Source organism: Loxodonta africana, chromosome Y (genome assembly GCF_030014295.1).
Source record: "Loxodonta africana isolate mLoxAfr1 chromosome Y, mLoxAfr1.hap2, whole genome shotgun sequence".
Lineage (NCBI taxonomy): Eukaryota > Metazoa > Chordata > Mammalia > Proboscidea > Elephantidae > Loxodonta > Loxodonta africana.
In genome coordinates, this window is record NC_087370.1 from 17,775,019 (window position 1) to 17,799,209 (window position 24,191).

General features: G+C 44.9%; 1 protein-coding gene across 1 annotated transcript in view; it reads left to right on the forward strand.

The window, feature by feature from the left end:
* LOC111747947 (cuticle collagen 36-like) overlaps positions 1-24,191 on the forward strand; it is a 446,727-nt gene that overhangs the window by 266,478 nt on the left and 156,058 nt on the right. The window contains exon 26 of the mRNA XM_064278905.1: positions 21,987-22,206. The gene's annotated coding sequence lies outside the window, so the exon portion shown is untranslated. The remainder of the gene's footprint in view (positions 1-21,986; positions 22,207-24,191) is intronic.

Here is a 24,191-nt window from a genome sequence, read left to right on the forward strand (position 1 = left end):
GTTCGTTCTTTTGGCAGTCCATGGTATATTCAATATTCTTTGCCAACACAATTCAAAGGATGTCAATTTTTATTTGGTCTTCCTTGTTCGTTGTCCAGCTTTCGCATGCGTATGAGGTGATTGAAAATACCATGGCTTGGATCAGGTGCACCTTAGTCCTCAAGGTGACATCTTTGCTTTTCAACACTTTTTAAAGAGGTCTTCTGCAGCACATTTGCTCAATGCAATGTGTCTTTTGATTTCTTGACTGCTGCTTCCATGGGCATTGATTGTGGATCCAAGTAAAATGAAATCCTTGACAATCTCAGTCTTTTTTCTGTTTATCATGATGTTGCTTATTGGTCCAGTTGTGAGGATTTGTGTTTTATGTTGAGATGTAATCCATAATGAAAGCTGTGGTCTTTGATCTTCATCAGTAAGTGCAAGTCCTCTTCACTTTCAGCAAGCAAGGTTGTGTCATCTGCATAACGCAGGTTGTTAATAAGGTTTCCTCCAATCCTGATGCCCTGTTTTCTTCATATAGTTCAGCTTCTCAGCTTGTTTGCTCAGCATACAGACTGAATAGGTATGGTGAAAGGATATAACCCTGACACACACCTTTCCTGACTTTAAACCATGCAGTATGCCTTTGTTCTGTTAGAACGAACAGTTCTTGATCGATGTACAGATTCCTTATGAGCACAATTAGGTCTTCTGGAGTTCCTCTTCTCCACAATGTTATCCATAATTTGTTATGATTCACACAGTTGAATGCCTTTGCACAGTCAATGAAATACAGGTGCAGATCTTTCTGGTATTCTCTGCTTTCAGCCAAGACCCATCTGACATCAGCAATGATATCCCTGTTTCCACATCCTCTTCTAAATCTGGCTTGAATTTCTGGCAGTTTCCTGTACCATGAGGGCCTTTCAAAGAATTTCATCAGTAGTGTGGCTGATTATCCACAAATGAACTCAAGGACATCAGCTTGTGCTCCGAGGTTGCTGCTTTGTAACTGTGCTGAAAGAAATAAGTCAGACACAAAAGGACAAACATTGATCCCACTTACATGAAACACCCCGAGTGGGCAAATGCATAGAGGCTGAATCGACTTTTGAAATATAGCATTAGGGAAATCTGCTGTAAAAGACCTCTTTAAAATGTTAAAAAGCAAAGATGTCACTTTGAGGACTAAAGTGCACTTGACCCAAGCCATGGTGTTTTCAGTTGCCTCATATGTATGCAAAAGCTGGACAATGAATAAGGAAGACTGAAGAAGAACTGATGCCTTTGAATTATGGTGTTGGCAGAGAATGTTGACTGTACCGTGGGCTGCCAAAAGAATGAACAAATCTGTCTTGGAAGAAGTACAGCCAGAATGCTCCTTAGAAGCAAGGGTGGAGAGGCTTCATCTCACGTTGTCTGGACACGTTACCAGGAGAGATCAGTCCCTGGAGGAGGACATCATGCTTGGTAAAGTAAAGGGTGAATGAAAAAGAGGAAGACCCTCAGTGAGATGGATTGACACAGTGGCTGCAGCAATGGGCTCAAGCATAACGACGACTATGAGGATGGTGCAGGACCAGGCAGTGTTTCATTCTTTTTACATAGGGTCACTAGGAGTTAGAACCTACTCAACAGCACCTAACATCAGCAACAACAACAGGGGCAGGTGGGAGAGGGACGTCGGGGTGGGGTTAGTGCTTGTGAGGTACAGAGTTTTTGCTAAGGGTGATGAAACGACTTGGAAATGGATAGCAGAGATTATTGCACAACATGGTGGAGGTAGTTATTTACGTCAAAATGATTGAAATCTTTGTTACATATATTTCACCACAGTAAAAATTATAAAAAATTTTTTCATGCTTCCTTGGAAAGAAAAGTTACATTTTTTTTGGATAGAGGCACTTTGAACTCATTTACTTGCCTGGGTAGATAAGGTGTCTGAAAGCAGCTGAGTCCAATGATCTGGTCAAGGGGTCTGCCAAGCCCTTGGTTGGGATCACACTAAGGAAAATGAAATCTTTTTTCTTTTAGACAAATGTTTGTTGAAAAGTTATTCAATATTTGCAGGCTTCCACTGAAGGGAAAATACCACGTAAGCCCTACCACTATCATCATCTAATCACAGCATAAAGCTTTTAAGATTGGTTCTGTCTTTGGAAGAGACCAGTGGGATTGAAATGACCCGAAAGCATAAACTCATTTGAGCTTGAGAGTGCCTCTTATCAAGCCTATTGAATTGTGGTTGGAGGTCAGTGGTGGCTCAGCCAGCTTCCACATTCACTTCATTTCTCCATTTCATCACAATATGGAAGGACAGGGGACCCTCTTCACTCACAATGTGGAAGGACAGGGGACCCTTTTCACTCACAATATGGAAGGACAGGGGACCATCTTCACTCAATATGGAAGGACAGGGGACCCTCTTCGCTCACAGTGTGGAGGGACAGGGGACCCTCTTCACTCACAATATGGAAGGACAGGGGACCCTCTTCACTCACAATGTGGAAGGACAGGGGACCCTCTTCACTCAATATGGAAGGACAGGGGACCCTCTTCGCTCACAGTGTGGAGGGACAGGGGACCCTCTTCACTCACAATATGGAAGGACAGGGGACCCTCTTCACTCACAATGTGGAAGGACAGGGGACCCTCTTCACTCACAATACGGAAGGACAGGGGACCCTCTTCGCTCACAATACGGAAGGACAGGGGACCCTCTTGGCTCACAATACGGAAGGACAGGGGACCCTCTTCGCTCACAGTGTGGAAGGACAGGGGACCCTCTTCGCTCACAATGTGGAAGGACAGGGGACCCTCTTCGCTCACAATGTGGAAGGACAGGGGACCCTCTTCGCTCACAGTATGGAAGGACAGGGGACCCTCTTCGCTCACAATGTGGAAGGACGGGGGACCCTCTTCGCTCACAATGTGGAAGGACAGGGGACCCCCTTCGCTCACGGTATGGAAGGACAGGGGACCCTCTTCACTCTTCGGAATGTTGTTTAAATCTACCATTTCAGGCCGTGCCATGAAAGCACAACAGTGCCTCTTTTGAAGGGTTTGTTTCCGGCGGAGGTCAGCCCCTTGTCCGTTTCCCTAAAGCCCTTTGGCTTCACGGAAGAATGGATGCAATTTGCTGCCGAGAGCTTTGTGGTTGCAGGGTATTGAAGATTAAATGCAAAGGCCCAGTCAAGGAGACAGAGCAAACGATAGCTCCTGTGATTCAGCTGGATTTCAAATTAGACCAGAGCAGGGTTTAGATCATGATGTATTTCTCAGCGTCTCGCAGGGAACCTTAATAATCATTTGTGTAGCGCATCCTACTTTCAGAACAAGTGTGGAACTAACTGTACTCTTCCATTCACTCTGTTTTTCTTTCACATGGAAGGAAACCAGTCCCCAGAGAACCACCTCTTGTCACCAGCTAGTTTGGGTTCCAAAGCAAGAATCTGGACAGTTATACGAGTACATAATTCGCTGTCCCTCTTGGCCGAACTAGAGTCTGAGGACAGATGAACTTGAGGTCAAAATTATGAGCCTCAGTGTCCTGCAGCCATATCCCTCTGTCACAAGCTTTCTGGTACATGACATTTAATAACAGAGCAATTGAACACCCAGAACGAAGGCGTGTGGTTGTTTGTCATTGTTTTCAGCCCCGAAGGCCTTGGTATTTAAGGCTGTCATGGTCTAGCCACATGGTAGCATTCTGTAGTAGCTTAGGGTAAATCACCTTTCCAGTTATACGTCAGAATGGTCAATTATTAGGTCTCTCTCTCTTTTTTTTCCCTAGCCTTTGTAACTTCTACAAAAAGAAAAAAACTGGAGGGCTGTTTTCCCTATCTTATGTTGTTGTTGGAGGATTTTAGCAAAAAAAGTATAACCAGTTGCCTTGAAGTCGACCGCATGTGTGTCCAAGTAGAACTGTGCTCCATAGGGTTTTCAGCGCTGATGATTCGGAAGTAGCTTGCCAGGCCTTTCTTCCAGTTTTTTTTTAACTTTTCTCTTAGCAGCCGATCGTGTTAACGGTTTACACCACCCAGAGGACTGCTGAGCGAAAGCGTGGAGGTTCAGGTGCACCCAGTAGGTGCCTGGGAAGAAAGCCTTGGTGATCTGCTGAACTCGGCCATTGGAAACCCTGTGGAGCGCAGTTCTGCTCTGGCACACACGGGTCACCGTCAGTCAGGGCCCACCTGATGGCAACTTACTTAAAACTACTGAACTTAGTCACTAGAGCCGCTTAAACTTAGGACCCTCCCAAAGTCAGCATAGCCTGTGCCTTCAGGAAGCTCACTGTCAGAGCACGCCTCCCTTCACCATTGAAGAAAACAGTGAAGTGAAAGAACAGAGTTAAAAAAAAAAATACAAATGCATTAAACAATGGGAAACAGTTATAATCCTATGCAGGCTCTGCTTGGAGTGTGAAGACCAGGCAATTGCTTTCACTTTAAATGATTTCAGTGATACTGGGAAGATGGTAGATAAGGGTATTTGAGTATATTGAAATTATCTCGTTCATATGTTTGTCAGTCAACCAGCGAACAGGGTTTCATTCGCCTGAGAGTTGGACATTGATGAATGGATTTGGTTATCTCTGCTCTTCCGGAAGGATCTATGTGTGGTTAGAGATACTGTCCGGGGTCTCTGTGTGGTGTAAAAACTACAGCCTCTTGGAAATGCCATATCAATTGCATTGTGATGTTTAACACAAACATCAGTAGTATTTGTTTAAATATTGATGTCGCTTTCCCTATTCCCCCACAACTATGGTATCCATATTTCTGAAGCTACAAATTGACATTTCAGGACTTATTTTAAGAATCAGAAGTTATAAGTTTCCCAGTGTTGTAAAAGTTAAAACCCATTTTGCTAAACATCTTGTAAATTGCTTTTATTGAAAGGGATATAATTAGGTTTGTGTACAATGTATGTGCCTTAGTTTCCAAGGGCAGCCATAACAAAGTGCCACAAATTGGGTGGCTTTCAAGAACAGAAGTTGTGTGTCTCACAGTTCGGGAGGCCATGAAGGCCAAGTTCAGGGTGTTGGTGGGACCATGCTGTCTCCGAAGGCTCTAGGGGAAGGTCCTTTCTTGTCTCTCTCAGCGTCTTGCAGCCCCAGACATTGTTTGGCTTGTAGCCGCAGCATATCTGCAGTCACATGGCTATCATCTCCTGTCCCTCTGTGTCCCTTCTTCCTCTTATACTACACCTCTCCTATTAAGACCCATCCCACTTAGTAGGTTGTGTGTATGACCTCAGGTTCACTGATAACACCTTCCCAAAGACCCAGTTTCTAAACAAGGTCACATTCACTGGTACCGAGGGTTAAGACTTCAATTTATCTTTTTGGGGACCACAGTTCAATCCATAACAATCCGCACTGAGGCAAGTGGGACAGAATAAACATAAAGCTCCTATAAGGCACTGGCGTGTGTGCACGTGAGCAGGTGGGGTTAAATGAGGTGGGCAGGGGGAGACTGTCGGCTTTTTTTTTTTTTTTAAGTATGATTATCTTTTCTCTAAGGATCATACTTTTGTAGTTTGAAAGAACAGAAATGAAATAAAAATGTAATTTAAAGCATGTAATTTTGAAACCCATAAAATAAGAGACAAGGGTAAGACTCAGACTCAAAGACAGCCTTCACTTGAGAATTTTGAAGTCAAGTGGTGGGCTCCAGTTGTGTGTTTTCTCTTCGTGATGGTCATCAGGTTCAGCAAGCAGTCCACTTTTCTGCTCTTTTGCTGTCCATTCTTTCAGAGGTAATGCCTAATTTGTCTTACTCCTTTAGCCTCACTGCCAGGTTGAATTTCTAGAGGCGTGAAGTAGGTATACCTATTTTCCAAATGCAAGCATCAAACTGAAGTCCTGCATTTTTTTAAGGAAGGAAATGAAAGTGTATTTACTCAAGTACATTTCCTCCTCCACGTGTTTTGTACTGTGCTTGCCTTGGACGGGTCATGGTTCCCCGGCCGATCTTCCACGCCTGTCCCTCTGTGCCTTCCTTACACTGCTCCCTCAGCCTCTAATGTCCGACCTCGCGTTTCATTTTAACCTGGCAAACTATGACATGTCCAGTTCAGGTGTTCCTTTGTCTGTCATTAGCTCTTTGGTTCCCTGCTCACCCTCCACCCAAACCAAAACAAAGCAGCAAATTGCTTCCTCACTCTGTAAGGGCGGCATTCATCGTATTTCATTTTAATTGGTTGTCTATGTAATTTTTCTTCCCATTAGACTGTGAGTGCCCGGACAGCAGGGATGCCGTTTTATCCTCCTTTTCATCTGCAGCACTTAGCGCGGTGCCTTGGGATGCTCGTGATTGCATGGAATGGGTTGTGATCTGCTGGAGGTTAATGGCCTTAACTTGCTGAAATGTTATTCATGCAGGAGATTGATCGTATGCCTGATATTAAGGATGTGTGTTAACATCTAATGTTGTCATTTTTAAAAAACTATCTAATGAGCCTGTTTATAAAAAAAAAAGAAAAAATCATCTGGTTATGTTCTGTCTGTAACAGTACTTCCAGCTGTCCCAATGGCAGTGAGTTTTGACACACCAGATTATCATTCATGTCCATGTTTGATAGCTCCAGCTCCAGGAGGTCCCACTGGTAGGCTCTGGCTGGACGGGTTCGGTAGAGTTACTGTGAAGCCGCCGTCTCCTCAAACCAGTCCAGCTCTGTCCTCTCCGCCATCTTCCTGGAGTCTCTGCCTTGTTGCAAGTGTGCAGAAAACTGCCACAAATGGCGCTGGGGCTGCTGGGTATCATTTGTGAAGGTATATTGATTTTGGATACATGGGAACACCCGTTCATCATCTTTTTTGTATTTCTAATTTCTTTACTGAGAATTGGTGTTTACCGTGCTCCTCCTCTAGTGTGAGACAGGTGGTTGGGGGCTTTGGCAACCTCAGTTTTCTTAATAAACACTGATAGATCTCATGGGTTCTGTTGCAAATTTTAAATACTTTATCTAATAGCTTCGTTACTTGATTGAGAGCAAATGAAGTTTAAACCACTTCACTTACAGCCTTCGTTGAATTCTATTCTTAGACAAAGTGGCACAGACTATAAAATCGAACTGGCTTTGATTAATTAAACAACATTAATCCAGATTAGGACTGATAGAAAGCTTCAGGCCGCATCTTCTCTTGCTAGTTTGGTTAGAGATTTCGGTGTCAATAACCTTTGCGTGGTCTAGCCTCCTTTTGAAGCTGGAATCCAAGTTTCTCCTTGATTTTGCTTGTTTAATAGAATCATCACTCAGATACACGAGAGGTTTTAATAACAAAGATAATAGGACTTTTTTTGATTTGCAGTTTCAGTGTGCAACCAAGTGAAATTAACACGTAGTTCAAACAGGCTGTATAAATAGCAACGTAATATGGAAAGTTACAAACCTGTTTCTGTATTTCAGTGGTGATTATTTTATTTCTACATTCGTAATAAGCGACATAAATTCCGAATTGTGCTGTCTTCTATACGCATCCCATTACATTTTTAATAAACACAAGCAATCCAAATAATTTTTTCTGCAATGCGTCACTAAAATCCTAATGATTGTAAATATCAATGTCATTTTTTGCTTTTAAAGTTTTTCTTGCATTGAAGATATATTCCCTGGTCCATTTATAGAAGCAGCCTTTTGTAAAATAAACCACTGTAATGTGGGGAAAAAACTAAAGACAAACCGTACCCAGTTTGGACTGGATTGAGATGGAAAGTTCAGACCATTGTGATCCATAGGGTTTTTATTGGCTGATTTTTGAAAGTAGATTGCCAGTCCTTTCTTTGTAGTTCACCTTAGTCTGGAAACTGTGTTGAAAGCTGTTCAGCATGATAACAACATGCAAGCCTCCACTGACAGCTGGGTAGTGTCTGCGCATGAAGTGCCCTGGGTGGGAATCAATCCCCGGTCTCCTGCGTGGAAGGCCAGAATTCCACCACTGAACTACTGAAGATGCTAAATAAGACAGCTCTTTAATCAGATCATTCTGTGCACAAAATCCTCACAGGATCAGCTTGTTGTGAGGCGAAGGAATTTATAGGTGGCAGTTGTGATCATGAAACAGTTAACTCCTTCCACTTGGGTAAACCCCCCATGTTCCTAGGAGCAGTTTGCTTGTCATATGATTAAGAAACCAGTCTCTTCTGGTATTTCTTACCCAACAGAACAGTGAGATTTTTCACTGGGGAGCTACTGCTTGGACGTAAAGGAAGTGTACTGCATCACCTTTAAGTAGAACATTTTCATATCCTCATCTGTGTTCCCAGATTTTCCCCTCTAATCCCCTGAATCTCTGGATGGTCAGGTTAACGGCCACCTCTCTTCTGGATGACTTTTGTCAGCCTGGAGGCATTCGCTCTTCTGTTTTCCAGGGAGAGCCAGCCTGCTTTCCTTCTCTGTCTTTATTTGTCAGCAAGTATTTGGAGTGGCCAACTCTGCACAGCGCAGGCCCTCCATCATGTGGTACTGATTGGCCAAAGGATTATTCCAAAGACAAAGCAAGAGCAACGCAGAAGCTACAAATACAAAATGCTGAGTGACTGACACCGCCTGTTGTTTATTTGGACTTAGTTAATATAATGATGACAGACCATCCAGAAAGTGAGATCCGAACCGGCACTTTGCAGCATTTTCAATCAAGAATTATAGGATTAGCGGGGGGTATTTTTATATCTTATCCCAGTGGATGTAAATAGAAATCTCTTGTTCTTAGAAACATCGTTCCTGCTAATGACATGCTTGGAAAAAATGCATAATAACCATTGATGTCCTCTTAGTGTTATTGCACACCCCATTTTTATTTGACTGGCCTGGAAACTCAGTAGTAGCCTGTTTACCACGTTTATACCTGTAGCTCTATTTTCTTCGTTCTAATTGCCATGTGATGGTTCTTCTTTTTTTTTATTTTTTTAATTGTGCTTTAGGTGAAAGTTTACAGAGCGAATTAGTTTCCCATCCTATAGTTTGTCCGTAAAGTGTTCTATGACATTGGCTGCGATCCCCACACTGTGTCAGCACTCTCCCCACGTCCGCCCTGGCTTCCTCGCTTCCTTTCATCTGGATTTTCTGTGCCTTTCTGCCTTCTCATCTTTGCTTTTGGGCAAATGTTGTCCTTTTGCTCTTGTGTAACTGATTGTTCTAAGGAACACGTTCCTCTCGGGTGTTATTGTTTATTTTACGGGCCTGTCTATTGTTTGGCTGAAAAGTGGTCTCCGGAAATGGCTTCAGTTCCAGGTCAGAAGGGTGTGTCTTAGGGCCATAGTCTTAGGGGTTCCTCCAGTCTGTCAGACCAGTAGCTCTGGTCTTTTTTGTGAAAATTTTTTTTGTAATTGTACTTTAGATGAAGGTTTACAGAACAAACTAACTTCTCATTAAATAATTAGTACATGTATTGTTTTGTGACATTGGTTACCAACCCCACAACATGTCAGCACTCTGCCTTCTCAACTTTGGGTTCCCTATTACCAGGTTTCTTGTCCCCTCCTGCCTTCTAGTCATTGCCCCGGGCTGATGTGCCCCTTTAGTCTCGTTTTTTATCTAGGTTTTTCTCCCACTCTGTCCAGTCATAAAGGTTGGTAGTGGGAGCCAGGCACCATCTAGTTCTTCTGGTCTCGGGGTGATATTTCGTTTTAAGAACATGTCATAATCTAGCAATCCTGGTGGCTCAGTGGCTAAGAGCTCAGGCTGCTACCCAAATAGTTGGCAGTTCGATTCCACCAGGGGCTGCTTGGAAACTCTAGGGGGCGGTTCTACTCTGTCCTGTAGGGTTGCTATGTGTTGGAATCGACTCGATGGCACTGGGTTTTGGTTTTGGTACATTTCTCTATTGCTGCCTCTTGAGTTTTCTTGTTTGGTTTGTTTTGTTGTTTACTATAGCAAGCAATGCCCCGGTAAACATCTATTCACCCGTTTTTTGTGGGTACACCGGAGAATTTCCCTAGAGTATACGCCTCCAAGGAAAATTGCTGGGTCAGAGATTATGCCCATCTTGAACTTTATTAGATCTTGCAAAATTGTCTCCAAGGGGGTGGAACCAATCCTTGTTCCTGCCAGACATGTGTAAGATTTCCTACTTTCTCACATTCTCAGTTTCTTCACAGTCTTCATGATTTGCCAGTCTGGTATGTGTGAAGTCACATCTCGTTCATTTATTTATGTACTTATTTAGTAAGACTGAGTTTGCTTCTTTATCTTGGAACTTGCAGATCGGGGACAATTCAAGATGTCTTTCTCTTCTGAGATTTTGGTTTTAGCTTAAATAAGTGATACGCTCCAAGAGAGAAAGCGAGGCGTGGTTGGGTGTTTTTCTTCTCAGTGTACTCTTTTCCCGGACTGAACATAGCAGGGCATGATCCACAGAGGCAGCCTTCCCCGTAAGTTCTGACAGCAAGCCTTCCCCAGCAGGCTCGTGATGCCACAGGATGAGGACTCTCTCCCCCCAGACACAGGGAAACAATATCCCGATGCGTGAGTATATGGTGGACAGGGAGGTCGTGTGTGAACATCATACGTTTATCAGCAATGAGACCCAAAGGGCATTACTCACTCCTGTTATTGTAATTAGTGGCCTCCTCAGAGAGTATAACATGACCCCTTTCTTTTCCTGCTGCTCACCAAGGGAACTGACTGTCTCTTCTCCTGTTAAACCCTGTCAGCAGGGACTAGACACAATGGCTCTGCTACTCTTTTTATTGCCTATCCCCTCAAAATCCCAAATTATACCCCACTTCTTCAAAATGCCAACTTAGTACCTCAGGGACTTTGCACTTGGTACTCCCCCTAACTGTTTCCTAGGTATTAACATGGCTGGTTCCTCTTCTGGAAACCCTGGTGGCGTAGTGGTTGAGAGCTACCGCTGCTAACCAAAAGGTCAGCAGTTTAGATCCACCAGGTGCTCCTTGGAAACTCTATGGGGCAGTTCTACCCTGTCCTATAGGGTCGCTATGAGTTGGAATCGACTTGATGGCAGTGGGTTTTTGCTTCCTCTTTTAATTATTCAGGCTCTCAGTTCAAGTATCACCTCCTTAGAGAGTCTGTCCATGACCATTTATATATCTGAAGAACCCCTTCTTTAATACACTGATTTCGTTTTTCTTCATAGCATTTACCGCCATATGAAACTACTGTTGCGGGGGGCGGGGGGTAGGCAGGGGTGTTTGTCTGCTCTCTAGAAGTTAAACTCCAGCTGAGCAAAGAACTAGTCTGTGTGGCTTATGCTGATACCCCAGAGCGTGAAACATAATTGGTTCCCATTCAATATTCAGTGAAGTTGTGAGTGATCTCTATTTTAGGGGGAGGTTGTAAAGTTTTTTTCATTTCATCCAACAAACATTTGAGAATCTACCCTGTCCCAGGCTCTGAGCAAGGTTTCGAAGACAAAAAGATGTACAAGACGCAACCTTTGCCCTCAAGAAGTGCGCAGTCTGGAAAGTTAGCATGCTTTTGGACGTTAAATAAAACAACAGTTGTGTCCATTTGTGGGCAAAGCTACTCTAGGCTTAGTCCTCAAGGGAAGGGTAATTTAAAAATAGACTATACTTCCTGCTTTCTTGGTTTGAGAATGAGTTTGGGCATCCAAAATTAGATTTAAAAAAAAGAGAGGAAAGTAAACATAAGTGGGAAATCAATCCCAAAGGGATAGAAAATAGTAAAATGGGTACTGAAAGAATGAAGAGGAAGGCTTTCATGAAGGCTTCCAGGGAACAGCCAGGCAGCGTGAGAAGTGAAGGCGGGGGAGCAGCATGGCTTCCTTCTGCCAACACTAAAGATAAAACAGTTGTCCTCCAGTCAGCCCTGACTCACCGCGACCCATGTGTGTCAGAGTAGAACTGAGTTCCATGAGGCTTTCAGATGCTGAGGTTTCAGAAGCAGATTGCCAGGCCTTTCTTCCAGGGTGCCTCTGGGTAGAGTGGAACCTCCAACCTTTTGGTTAGCAGCCAAGTGCATTAACCCTCTGCATCTCCCATGGGCTTCTGCCAGCACAGAAAGTCCCTTCTAATATGGCAACATGTCTGGGGTTGTTTCTCCATTAATATAGGAAAAGACATCCCATGATTATCCATTGAGATCAAGGACAAGGGCAGCTTACAGATGCCCACAAACTCAGGGAGACGCACATGGAATAGCTCAAAGTTGCCGAAGAAAAGATCAAAACCCAAACTAGAGGAGGCCCACCTGCCTTCAAGTTCACAATCCTACCCAACGCAAACTGGAAAAATAGAAAACAATGCCTAGAAACGTAGGCTGTGGGTTTGGACAAAAGCAGAAGATTGCATCTCGTTCTTTAAAAATGTGGAGGGGGTGGGTGGTTCAAGGGGAGGTGTTTTTATGTGCACGCTAAAGTGAGCCCAGGTGATGCTGTCATTTGGAGTCATCAGCAGTAATCAAGCTTATCGGGCAACAACAAAATAGGGTGCGATTTGGGATGTTAATAGTTGTTTAAATGTCATCAGCAACGCTGGCTGTACAAGAGACTAATGGCGCCTTCTGGGTAGATAGAGAAGGGTACATACCCCCTGAAAACCAAGAGTTGATCTCAAAGGGCTGCACTTTGAAGACATAGAGTATAATGATTGGGTTGAGAAGGAAACCCACAGTTTAGCCATTGGGGGAATTTGACACTGACTTGAACTCCATCCAGAAAATGGAAATGGGCTTGGTGGCTCAAAGGCATAAGGGTGCTGCCTGCTTTCCTCAAATCCGGAGCCAGCCCTTCAAGCCGGCCAGTGGCCAGGCATCTCTGCCCCTTAGAATGTTCCCTTTCTGTCCTTCCAACTGAGATCCAGCTAGAAGGGTGCCTCCGAGTCTCTCGTGGGTCCCAGAAGAGTCCCGAATTCTGCAGAGAAGACGATCTGAAATGAGAGGCGACTTCACAGAGCTGTTGGAATAGGTTGTTGTTGTTGGGTGTCACTGAGTCATGGCAACGCCATGTGACAAATAGAACTGCTCCATAGGCTTTCCTAGAATGTACTCTTTACAGGAGCAGATTGCCAGGTCTTTCTCCCATGGAACGGCCGGTGGGTTCAAACTGCCAACCTTTCACTTAGCAGCTGAGCGCTTCACCGTTGTGCCGTCAGGGCTCTTTGTTGAAATAGGCACTCATCTAAAAAGCACAGAACCCACAGAGATCTACTTTTAAATAGGGTGTGTGATAAAGCATGTATTCAACTTACAAAAGCCTTATACCTTTTGTATCCCTAGTTGTTACTATTTAGTGGGAAGGCAGCAAAATGCAAATCAACCAAGTCCTCCAACCCAGCTCTTCTTACCAAGCAGCGTGGGCAAGAGCACCTTGGCCCGCATGGAGGGAAGGCGCCTGGGTTGCCACCACTGGCGCCTTTCTGTGACTCTGTGGACCCGTCTACTAGGGGGTGGAGACCAGGGATGCTACTCTACACCCTGCAGTGCACAGGACGGCCCCCACCACAGAGAAGGACTAGGGGGTGGAGACCAGGGATGCTGCTCAACACCCTGCAGGTCACAGGACGGCCCCCACCTCAGAGAATGACTAGGGGTTGGAGACCAGGGGTGCTGCTCAACACCCTACAGTGCACAGGACGGCCCCACCACAGAGAATGACTAGTGGGTAGAGACCAGGGATGCTACTCAACACCCTGCAATGCACAGGACGGCCCCCACCACAGATAATGACTAGAGGGTGGAGACCAGGGATGCTGCTCAACACTCTACAGTGCACAGGACGGCCCCCACCACAGAGAATGACTAGTGGGTGGAGACCAGGGATGCTGCTCAACACCCTGCAGTGCACAGGATGGCCCCCACCACACGGAAAGAGTAGTGGATGGAGACCAGGGATGCTGCTCAACACCCTACAGTGCACAGGACGGCCCCCACTACAGAGGATGACTAGGGGGTAGAGACCAGGGATACTGCTAAACATCCTTCAATGCACAGGACAGCCCTTACTTGCTAATTTTAAAGCCAGGCTAATACTCTTAACTTTGGTTTCTTTGCGTTAAGTGGATGCAATGAGGCCCCATTTTCGATAAGGGGACCCATGCGCCAGTCACAATGGAGATAGAAACACTTGACGCATCACCCTGAGTTCAAAATCCGGTGATAGAGAGGGATTTGTGGTGACATGGAGGGTGTGTCCTGGACCCCACTGTAATTCTCTCCCTCCACAGCATCCTTCTGGACAAGGCCGGAGCTGTTCCGACAGAAAAGCTGTACGATGGCAGGCGGCCTCTCACCTTTAAAAATTGGTTATATCCTCAGCTTCTAGGTTACGTCTCATTTCTTGTTCTGGGCCAACCCCCGATGAAAAGGGTCAAATAGAGCTTTTTTTTTTTCTTAAAGCCTGTTCCTAAATACAGGGAAGAGCAAAGAAAACCAACGCTGAGAGTTGTATCTGACCTGTGAAAGGCAAACTGCCTGCTTCTTACCCTGATGAGCTGCAAGCAATTGGTCACACTCTGCAGCTCCCAGTGTCTGCACCAGCTCCTGCTGCTGACACAGAACTGTTTCCATGGAGACCATCCCGTTCCCCCAGGCTGCCATGATTCTCCCCACACTCAGGTAACTGAGCTGCCTGGCGTCCAACTCTGCCTGCAGGCCTTCACCACCAATCGTTCCTCCTGAGGCTTCTCGTTGAGAACGCCTTGCTATTGTTCTGTGTAGTGGGTTTGTGCTATTGTTAGCAGCCACGGCCTCAGCCCTGTTCGTGGGGCTCCCCCACTCGTTGGCGCCCCAGGCACAATGGGGATCGAACTGTTGGGATCCATAGGATTTTCCCTGATTTTTAGCAGCAGATTGCCAGGCCTTTCTTCCTAGTCCTTCGTACTTTGGAAGCTCTGCTGAGACCTGCTCAGCATCATAGCAACACGCAAGCCTCCACTGACAGATGGGCGGTGGCTATGCATGAGGCGCGGTAGCCGGAATCCAATGCAGGTCTTCCGCGTGGAGGGGGAGAATTCTACCACTGAGCTACCAGCGCCTCAGGTAGTGTAGGCTGCGGGAGGTAAAGTGGGTTAACTCTCAAAGCTGCCTAGTGCTCGAGCCAAGCTGTTGGCACCGGGTGACCTCCCCTTGGAGAGCTGCCCCTCCTGGCATATCTAAGCCCCTCTGCAATGCTCCACATCACTCCTGCTGAGGTTTCTTCCCTTGTAGAAAGCGTAGGCACACCTTTATCCCTTTACTGGCATTTCACAACAGGACTCCTTTTTTAAAGGGCTGGAGCTGGGCAGCTGCCGTTTTTGGCAGTGGTGGTCACTGTGTGTGCACGGCTTTGGGGAGTAGGTGTGGTGAGAGAGAACAGCATTTCTGTGGACTGTGTCTACTTCCCAAATGTCCCTAATTGTTAAGCTTAATTAAGCCCAAGGCTGACACGTGCGATTCTACACACTCTGCAGCCTTCGTCCTAGTGAAGGTGCTTTCTCAACTCACCTGTTTTCATTGTAATCCGACCATGGCCAGTTAGAGGTAAACGTCTGGATGGGGAGGGCTGGGCTGTTTGTAAGACAACGTTAAATAATCCAAGTCCCTGTCTTCTGCTAACGGCCAGCTAGGCAAGACACCAGTGAATGCAGGGAAGTTGGGATTAGGGAATTAACCAGGGGTTATGGATTGAATTGTGTCCCTAAAAATGTGTTGTAATTCCTAAACCCTATCTCTGTGGTTGGAGCCCTCTTGGCACAGTGGTTAAGAGCTCAGCTGCTCATCAAAAGGTCAGCAGTTCGAATCTACCATCTGCACCTTGGAAACCCTATAGGGCAGTTCTGCTCTGTCCTATAAGGTCACTAAGAGTCGGCATTGATTCGAGATTAATGGGTTTGGTTTTGATTTCATACCTGTGGTTATAATCCCATCTGGGAATGGGGTTTTGTTATGTTAATGAGGCAGTATTCGTGTACAGCGTGTCTTTAGTCAGTCTCTTTTGAGATATAAAAGAGAATTAAACAAGTGAGAAGCAGAGATGGGGGAAGAGAGGTGCCAAGCCACAATGAAGACTGCCCAGGAGCAGAAGTTCAAAAGAGACAAGGACCTTCCCCCAGAGCTGATGCACACAGAAAGCTTCCCTCTAGAGCCAGAGCCCCGAATTCACATTTCTAGCTTCCTAAACTGTCAGAGAATACATTTCTGTTTGTTAAAGCCACTCACTCATGGTATTTCTGTTATAGCAGCAGTAGGTAACTAAGGAGCTCTGGTGGCACAGTGGTTAAGTGCTCAGCTACTAACTGAAGGGTTGGTGTTGTGAACCCACCAGCTGCTCCACGAGAGAAAGATGCGGTAGTCTGCTTCCATAAACCTTACAGCCTTAGAAACCCTATGGGGCAATTCTGCTCATTCCTACAGGGTCACTATGAGTCTGAATTGACTTGAAGGCAACAGGTTTGGAGATAACTAAGACATCAGGAGAGGGCGTCCTGGGTACACCTCACCACACCACAGGGTCCTACTCAGAGGTGGGTGGCACCCTTCCCACTGTATAGATGAGGAGACAGGCTCAGAGAGAGAGTGTGTTACCTAACAAGGTAAGGGGAACTTTGCAGATGTGACTAAAGTAAGGATCTTGAGATGGGGAGATGATCCTGGATAAGCCAGGAGGACCCACAGTAATCACTAGGGTCCTTAAACTCAGAGACCCTTTCCTGGCTGAAGACAGAGCGAGAGAGAGGTGAGGACAGAAGCAGGATCAGAGATGTGCCATGTTGCTGGCGCCAAAGATCAGGAAGGGGTCCCAAAGGCCAAGAGATGTATTCCCCCTCAAAGCCTCTAGAAGGAACGCAGCCCGGCTGACACCTTGATTTTTAGGACATCTGGCCTCCAGAACTGTAGAGTAAAGCTGTGCCATTTTAAGCCCTTCGGTTTGTGGGCGTTTGTTACTCCAGTGATAGAAAACTAATCTACCACCTTATAGAGTTACCAAGGAACCCAGCTGGCACAGTGGTTAAGTACTCGGCTGCTAACCGAAAGGTCGGCAGTTCTAACTTGCCAGCCTCTCTACAGGAAAAAGAAGTGGCGTTCTGTTTCCGTAAAGCTTTAAAGCCTTGGAAAACCCTATGTGGCAGTTCCACTATGTCATGTGGAGTCACTCTGAGTTAGAATTGACTCGATGACACCCTACAGCGGGAACAAAGTGTTTATTCTAAAATTAGGGGGGAAAAGGAGGAACAATTTTGATCCAGCCTTTGAATCTGTGGATTTCCCTGGACTAGTGACAGGAGCTGCCATTTCTCTTCTCCCTGAAGGTATCTGGTGACAAGCATGGAGCAGGGCGTCCGTATCCACCAGGTGCCCCAGACACAGCATGGCGGGTGCTAGTTAAGCCCTATGATGGATGGAGTAGCGTGGTAGCACTGACACAGCTGTCTTTGTGGGACACTCCTGGTGGATGGGACTGCCTTACCGGGGCCCCGGCCATCACAGCGATCTTCGCCCTGAGGTGCACTTGACCTCAGAGATGATGTTCTCCAGAGCAGTACGATCTCGCCCGGAACTCACGTGTCAGTCTTCACTAAGACTCCGGGGCGGGGCGGGGGGCCCCAGCTCTCTGTGCTATCATCGCTTTTCACAATATACCTCCCCACTGATGCGGGTCCAACATTGGGATGAGCGGGACATCTTGTGCTGATCCCAGCCTTAAAGAGAAGGAGGGCCTCGGGGACTCGTGCTGTCTCGCCAGACGATAAATGGCTCCCTTCTTATTTGTGAGGCTGGGAGCACGGCGCTATCCTTGATGTTTTATTAGATCGGATGGAAAAAGAGAGCCTGGTAGAGCAGCTTGGGGTTAAGATAGGATGGGAGTTATTCTAGTGAGGGTGTGAGCTAAATCAACGATGGAGACTTTTGCCTGTCTTTCTTATTGTCTGTGTGTGTAGGTGTAGCAGGGTTTTCATTTTTAAAACAAAGCAATTTTCCACACAATTGTTGAGTCGATTCTAACTCATATCAACCGTGTGTATACACAGAACGAAATGCTACGTACTCCTGTGCCACCCTCAAAATCATTCCTATGTTTGGGCCCATGGTTGCAGCCACTGGGTCAGTCTATTTCTTTGAGAGTCTTTTTTCCTGACCACCTACCAAGCATGATGTCATCTTCCAGGGGACGGTCCCTCCTGCTAATGTGTCCAAAGTAAGCGAAACAAAGTCTGCCATCCTTGGTTCCAAGGAGCATTCTGGCTGTATTTCTTCCTAGGCTGGTTTGTTTGATCTTCTGGCAGTCCATGGTATATTCAGTATTCTTCACCAACACCATAATTTAAAGGCGTCTGTTCTTCTTTGGTCTTCCTTATTCACTGTCCAGCTTTTGCGTGCATATTGAAAACACCATGGCTTGGGTTAGGTGCACCTTAGTCCTCAAGGTGACATCTTTGCTTTTTAACAGTTCAAGCAAAAATTGTGAGGATGGTGCAGGACCGGGCAGTGTTTTGTTCTGTTGTGCATAGGGTCACTGTGAGTTGGAACCGACTCAACAGCACCTAAAGAAAACAATCCCATTCCTATCTGCCTGTGGTCACTGCAGCCGGTCGATGGTCTCTTTGACCAGCACCCCAAGCAGGACTCACCGTCAGGTGTCAGTAGCACATTGTTCTTCCTTATTCTCTATTTTTCAGTATCTGTTTTGTACCATCTGGCTCTTGCATTCCCTGACTAATGAACACATGAGATCTTCATTTACCATCATGTTTCACTCTCCTTAGACTTCTTCACTGGCTGAGAGAATCTTCATTTGTCCTCATACTCTGAGCATAAATACTCCAATTTTGACATGTTTCGTCTGTACCTTTCTTTTGTAGCTCCTTATTTTGTGAGCCGAATTGACCTAACTGGACCTCTCATTTAAAATAGGACTGCATTCAGGACTTTTACGTCCCCACCTTGGGCTCCTTGATCAAATGGAATCATTTGGGGAAGGCTTCTGTTGGGGAGTTACTTTATAAGGAGGAGGTTGTTTACAGCATCAAGTCTACTGAGATAGTATCTCTTTGGATTTTTCCCTATCTTGTTCACATTTGGAACCTTGCCACATTTTCAAAAGCTTCTTTGGGCCATTTATCATTAGCTGTTTTCCTGAGTGCCTCTGCGTTTGTCCTTAAATTATTCTTTTCTGGGTTAAATTTTATCCTGTGCCTCAATCACAATGCCCTATTAGACATCTCTGCTTTTTATGCTCCTCCAGAATTTTTACCAACTTAATACGTTTGTGTCAGCAAATCTGATTACCTCCCTGCTTACCTTGTCTCCACCATCATTAATAAACACGCCGTACGGCACAAGTTTAAATGCATGTCTCGGTAGGCACTTGCACTAATAGAGACTGTGTGTTTGGTTGTCGGATCGGGGAGTTGAGTCATTCCAAGTGTGAACAACCCGTGCCTCAATTATTCAGGAGCTGATTATCCATCCTGTGGGCCATCTAATTTTCTTGCTTCTCTTTTACCGAACTCGCTATCCTTTAAATTTTTTTTGTCTTTTAGACTAGCTGTTACAGATTGAATTGTGTCTTCCCAAAATATGTGTAGGAAGTCTAACCTCTATTCCTGTGAATGTAATATAATGTAATGACCATCTCTAATGTAATGTAATAATGTAATCACTTTTCATAAAATAACGTAATCAGCTTCCATAACGTAGTGTAATGCAGTCCCTTTCCATAATGCAAGATAATGTAATGTAATCATTCAGTCACTTAAGCTCATACCAGTGTAGGGCGGATCCTAAACCTCATCCCTTCTGAGTTATAGGCAGAGCAGCATAGACAAAAAGACACGTAGACACAGAGGGAAAACAGACTGTATCTGACAAAAGATGAACCTGTGAGCCCAGGAGCTGCAAGGATAGCTGGCTACTGGAAGTTAAAATAGACAAAGAAGGCCCTCCCCCTAGAGCCTCACTGAGTTCAAACTTCTGGCCTCCTGAAGTGTGAGAAAATAAATTGCTATTTGACACCCACTTGTGATATTTCCATTATGGCAGCATTCGGAAAGTAAGACACTAGCCTGTGAGACAAAAGGTAAAATAAAGGGGGAGGGGGGGAGATAGTATCAAGGCCAGGACGAGGATAAGGGGAGTGAGTTACTTGTAACAGTGCAGAATTTAAGCGGGCACTGAAAAAAACTCAGCCTTTAAGAGAAATAACATTTTTGAGGCAGTATTTTAAAAAAAATCAAATTGATCAACCTGGACTCAAGGCCGGCTGCCTGGTTTTGCACCTGGCAGAGTTTCAGGGAGACGGGGAGGTGAATTGTGCAAATATAAGCAGGTCCTGTCTTTATCTGAAATGTTGGTATTTGTTCACTGTGGATTTTTTGGCATTTATTTTGGTTTTTAAGGTGTTGCATTAAAACATCATTTTTATTGGTAACTGAGTTTTTTTTTTTTTTTTTGCTTCCCTTTGAACTTTTAAATTTTGCATCTAAGGCCGAGTATTCTCTCAACGGTACTCTCAACTCTAAAGTAAAGGTTACTGCCTGTTAGGGACTAGAATAAAAAGATGGTGAATAATTTAAGATAAGAAAAATGGACACAGAGCAAACTCTATAGGGGGTAAGGGTATTGGGAGTGACAGCTCAAATATATAGAATTTCTTTTGGGGGAGATGAAAAGATCCTAAAATTGATTCTGGTAATGGTCGCACAACCTTGAGAATATGCTTAAAATAATCTAATTCTACACTTTAAATGGGTGAGTTGTATGGGATGTGAATTATATCTCAATAAAGCTGTTAGAAAAACAAAACAAAAATAAAGGAAACAAAGGAAACAACCCCAAAATGCAAACTGAATCATGCTAACATTGTTTCAAGGACTGCTGTTAGCACTGTGAATAAATTCTAAATGAATAGATAAAATACCCAGTGCTTATTCTTCCCTGCAGACTCCTTTCTCTGCCAGCGGCTTCCACGTACCTGAAGGCCACACTCGCTAACTCTGGGTTGTTTTTCTGGGTCTTAGACTTGGAGGAGAAGGGGAGGAGCAGCCTACAGTGTCTCCCCAGGTCTTTCCCCAGGGCTGTCCTACAAGTAACTGGCTGTAAAGCTTGCCCAGAGCACATTCAAGCTGGAAGGGGCCTTGGTGGTGGAACTGGTCTATTCACAGATGAGGACACCACAGGTCTGAGAGGCCCAGACATGCAGCTGAATGTCTTAGTTGGTCAAACTAAATGAAGTCACATGGTGCGACATTTTGCTTGTTTACTTCTGTCCGGAGAATAGGGGTTAGGGAGAAGGATCTGTGGGGAGCAAACATTTGTCAATTCTCACTCTATGACGGACACTGTTCTCGTACTTTGCTTTTGTTATCCCCTCTTCATCGTAGGATAAATCTATAGTGATTCTTTTAAAGGTTAGAAAACCTGTTTGGGCTTACCAAACCTGTTGCCATTGAGTTGATTCTGACTCCTAGGAACCCTACAGGACAGAGTAGAGCTGCCCCATAGGGTTTCCAAGGCCGTAATCTTTACAGGAGACTGTTACAACTTCGTTCCAGGGGGTGGCTGGTGGGTTCAAACCACTGGCCTTTCAGTTAGCTGCTGAGCACTTACCACTGTGCCACCAAGGCTCTCACTCCTAAATAAAGTTTGTGTCTGCTAAAGTGACTGAAATGGACAATTAACAGCATTTAAATATGTCTTTTCACATGTATTTTAAGAATTGAAAGAAAAAATTTTTTTTGTGGTGAAAAATGAGAAAACATCTCTGTTATTTTTAGTATCGATGATTACCGGTTTAGGACTCTAGGTTAGGCAGGATTTTCAGGGAGCTTCAGAAAAGCTTTGGATATTAACATTTTCTCAGGAAATTTTAGGGAAAAAAGTCAATGATGATTTATTCTAATTATATATTCACTGTCTTGACTTCAGTTTTATAGAGAATTACTCTTTTTCCTTCCAAATCAGTATTCTTTTTTGGAAGGGTTTACTAGTCTAGAGTTTTTGACTAACTATATAGCAAGTTTGAATAAACATCCCTTTTAAAAATAATGATGATGATAATGGTAGATATTTCTTCAGTGTTGTATATGTGTCATTGCTGTTAGGTGCCATCGAGCCGGTTCCAACTCATAGTGACACTGGGCACAACAGAACAAAACGTCGCCTGGTCCTGCACCATCTTCACTATTGTTGCTGTGCTTGAGCCCATTGTCGCAGCCACTGTGTCAGTCCATCTCATTGAGGGTCGTCTTCTTTTTCGCTGACCTTCTATTTTACCAAGCATGATGTCCTCCTTCAGGGCCTGATTCCTCCTGGTAACCCAAAGTAAGTGATCCTCCCCTTTGTTTTTTCTTTTGGCATTCCATGATACATTCAGTATTCTTCACCAACACCATAAAGTATATGTGTAAACCAGGGTTTTTCAGTCTGGGCACTGTTGACATTTAGGGCTGGATCATTCTTTGTGTAGGGGGCTCTGCTGCACATTATAGGATGTTTAGCAATACCCCAGGTCTCTACCCATTAGCTATTAGGATCATGTCCCTGCCGTCCCCCAATTTACGACAATCAAAACGTCTCCAAACATTGCCAGATGTCTCCTGGGGAGCACATTCGCCCCCAGTTGTGGACTCTGGTTTGAGTGCATTCATGGCCTCATCTCATTTAGCTCCCATGAAACCCAGGGGGAACCACCGTCATCCTCGTTTTTAAAGCGAGGAGACAGATTGCTGACAGAACTTGCTCAAGGTCACTCGGCCAGTAAGCTAGAGAACTTCATTGCCTCCTAGAAGAGAAAAATGTTGTAGTTGTTGTTAGCTGCCATTGAGTTAGCTCCAGACCCGTGAACAAAACAAAAGGTTGCCTGGTCCTGTGCCATCTTCACCATCGCTGCTGTGCTTGAGTCCACGGTTGTAGGCACTGTGTTTTCTAGAGTGCCTTCTAACCCAGGGGTTCATCTTCCTGCACTCTGTCGGACGGTGTTCTGTTGTGCTTGGCAGAGGGTGCTGGCATATAGATACTATGACTTTCCTTACCCAACTTGGGAGCATGCTGGCAAGCAGAAGTCTGGCATTTTAAGTTAACTTTTATGATGACTGGAAATTACTCAGTCTTTGGTAGCTACTGAAAAGTGCACTTAAACTTAAGTTTTATTTCAAATGAACTTTTCTTTGCTCCCATAGGCTTTGTACAGGCATTTGAGTTGATTTTCCTTACTTCTGTAGATGTCTTCGTTTTGGGAGGTGTAGATTTTTTTTTTTTACACAGCTTGTTATTGTGTGCTGTCAAGTCAGTTTAGCTCATAGTGACCCTATAGGACAGAGTAGGGGTGCCCTGTAGGGTTTCCTAGGCTATACTCTTTATGGGAAAGGAACCCTCGTGGTGCAGTGGTTAAAACTCTCGCCTGCCTGCGGTTTGAACTCACTAGCCATTTCAAGGGAGAAAGATGTGGCAGTCAGCTTCCGTAAAGATTTACAGCCTGAGAGTATATGGCTGCTGGACATCCTTTCAGCTCAGTAATGAGATCAGTCCTGAGGTTCACCCTTTAGCCGAAGATTGAACAGACCCATGGAACAAAACAAGACTAAAGGGGCGCACCAGCCCTGGGGCAGGGATTGGAAGGCAGGAGGGAACAGGAAAGCTGGTAATAGGGAACCCAGGGTTGAGAAGGGAGAGCGTTGACATGTTGTGGAGTTGTTAACCAATAGTCTTAGAACATTGTGTGTACTAACTGTTTAATGAGAAGGTAGTTTATTCTGTGAATCTTCATCTAAAGTACAATTATAAAAAAAAAAGATTTACAGCCTTGGAAACTCTATGGGGCAGCTCTACTCTGTCCTATAGGGTCACTATGAGTTGGAATCAACTCCATGGCAGTGGGTTTTTTTTTTTTTTTTTTAATCTTTTTGGGAGCAGATCACCAGCTCTTTTCTCCTTAGGAACAGCTGGTGGGTTTGAACCGCCAACCTTCCGGTTAGCGTTTAACCATTGCTTGGGCCACCAGGGCTGTTTTGTTCTATAGCAGGGGACCTCAAACTTCTACCAGCAGACCAAGTTCAACCCACCACCTGTTTTTGTAAATAAAGTTTTATTGTAACACAGCCATGCCTATCCATTTACGTATTGTCTCCGGCTACTTTTGAGCTGGGCTGGCAGAGCTAAGTAGTTATAACAGAAACTTTTTGGCCTACAAAGCCTAAAATATTTATACTGTAGACCTTTACAGGAAAAGGTTGCTGACCCCTGCTATGTAGCATTACCTAAACTGATGGATAGGGTTTTATGTGGTTTCACTATGGTCAGAGGAGTTC